Source organism: Penaeus monodon, chromosome 36, assembly GCF_015228065.2.
Source record: "Penaeus monodon isolate SGIC_2016 chromosome 36, NSTDA_Pmon_1, whole genome shotgun sequence".
Taxonomy (NCBI): domain Eukaryota; kingdom Metazoa; phylum Arthropoda; class Malacostraca; order Decapoda; family Penaeidae; genus Penaeus; species Penaeus monodon.
The window spans coordinates 34,907,895-34,910,419 of NC_051421.1; positions in this window are offsets into that span (position 1 = coordinate 34,907,895).

Consider the following 2,525-nt stretch of genomic DNA (forward strand, 5'->3'; position numbering starts at 1 on the left):
GAAGATAGTAGCTTTTATAGCTCATTGATACTTATACAAGTTAGATCTATGTGAAAAAAAATTAATAAGAAATTTAGTGGGGATGGATTACGTATGTGCCAGCCCTTTTTGGTTGGGGGTTAAGTAATGCCTTCACATTTTATAAAAATAACAATGAAGAAAGGAAATACCTTTATTTTCTGTGAGGTATGGATAATTTCTCCCTAAATATAAGAAAAAGTAAAGCACATTTTCTTTATTTGGCAGATCTTGTCTTACAAAATAAGAGATGTAGCACTTAAACAAGGCACTGCTCCATGCCCCTTTAGTACTTCCCTTTATGCATCATACTTCAAGACAATCGCCCGAAGATTACTGTGTAAAAAATCGAGCACTGACATGAGGAGATGATCAGTAAACAGGGTGAAAATTACTTCAGGGGCACAGAACTGCAGGAGTTACACTTTTTTTGGGGAGATATTTCCGGGATAACAGGCAAAAGTTTTAAAAACCCCTTTATACAAATAGTAGCCCAAACGAGTATCACACATCCTTTTGCCCCCAGGCAAGCCCCCTTTCTGGACATGTGGGGATAAGGTTACTTTTTAAAGAAAGCCTAAAATGTAAAACACAATAATCTGGGGGTGTGGGTTAAAAAAAAAAAAATAATAAGAAAAAGAAAGGGTTTCACCCATTTGGGAATAATTCCTTGAGAACTGAGTATTTTGCATTAAACTAATCATAAGTATGGGGATATGAAGTGAGAAGAAAGTAATATATGCATTTGAAGGAGGGTTTGGTCAGTGTTACTTAAATTATTTTGTAGGGGAAAATATTAAATTACTGAACAGTATTGTTTAACTGTGGCAGAGGTCCATGGTAATGAAGTGAACACAGTAGTCTAATATATTATCTGTTTTCCCCAACAGGAAAGCAATCATTAAGTTGAGATAGCACAGTTGAAGGCTGTTTAAGAATGGGGGACATGGAGCAGTTTGAAGACCTACTTCTCAAAGTGCTCGAAATGGTGATTGCAAGACAGTGGAAGAAATTCTGCAAGCTAGAAAAGATGGCAAAGTCAATTTAGACATAAGCTGCAAGGGTAAGATTATTAGTACTCCTTCTTCCTCCTCTCTCCCTTCATCTGTCCATCTATACAGCCCTTCTCATTCCTTCCTCTTCCCCCCTTTCCTATTTCCCATTTCCCTCCCTTTCTGTCTTCATTTCTGTATTCCTCATCCATTCTCACCTTCCTGCTCTCCTTCTATCCTTTGTCCCTTCCTCTCTCTCTCCCATTCCTCTCCATTCAAGCATCCCTTCTTCCCCTCTTCCTCTCTACTTCCTGCCTCCATAGTGATCATTCAATAGTCTGAATAAAATAAGCAGTGTGCGCATCATGGATTTGAAATCGTTGGTTTGTTGTTTTTTTTTTTTTTTTGCATAGTTAAAAATGAGAAAGTGTTAAAAAACGACTTCATCACACTTTCAGTGGCAGAAAAATAATATTTTGCCGTGATTGTAACAAAATAACTCATGGCATCTCCATACATACACCATGGTATGTACATACATGCCCTCAGCAGATAGTCCAGTCATGCCAGGCATGGTGTACATGCCACCCGTCAGGAATTGGTTAATTCATCCAAGCAAAATGTTCTCTCGTCTCCCCTCCTCCCACTCTTTCCCCACTCGATTTTTTTTCTAGCTGTTATATAATTGGTGTCCATCTTCCCCATTCTTTCCCTTTTTTCCTCATCTCATCCAGTCATCAGTCCCTACCTATATTATATCTTTATATCTATTATCTATCCATCCATCCATCATCTATCCATATATATATATATATATATATATATATTATATATATAATATATAAAATATATATATATATATATATATATATATATATATATTGAGCTCAGATGGTCATCCTCCATGGAGTAGCCATAGCCATCTCCAGGCAACTTCAACGAGCGTAGTTTAAAAAGCATTGAGACTGAAGCATGCTTTTGGCTCCATGTCTCTTATTGCTGTATACGCTCCTACTGATGTTTGTAACTCGATGTGAAAGAGGCGTTCTACACCAATCTCTCATTAGTGGCAGACAATTGCCCCCGGCGAGAATATTCGCATTGTTCTGGGCGACTTCAGTGCAGTATCTGGCTATGATCCAGTTTGCTGCGAGATGTCTGTTGGCCCCCCTGGCTCGGGAGCTGATCCCAGCAGCGAGAATAGCCTCCTTCTCTCGGACTTTGCTAGGGCCCAGAGAAGAAGGATCTCTGGCTCCTGGTATCAGCCCCAACCCGCTTCGCTAGAGGTGGTATAAACGTATGGTTACAGTGGCCAAGGAGATCGACCACATTCTTGTTAACATGCTGTGGAGGATCCTCCAGAACTGTAGTGTTTACGGAGTGCCGAGTTCTGTGGCCTGACCATAGGCTGGTGTGGGCTACCCTATGGATCCACTTTAAAATTCCCCATCCCTCTAGTGGCCATCAAGGTGTTTCACTTGACAGATGAGGAGTGAGTGCCCGTCATTCACAGAA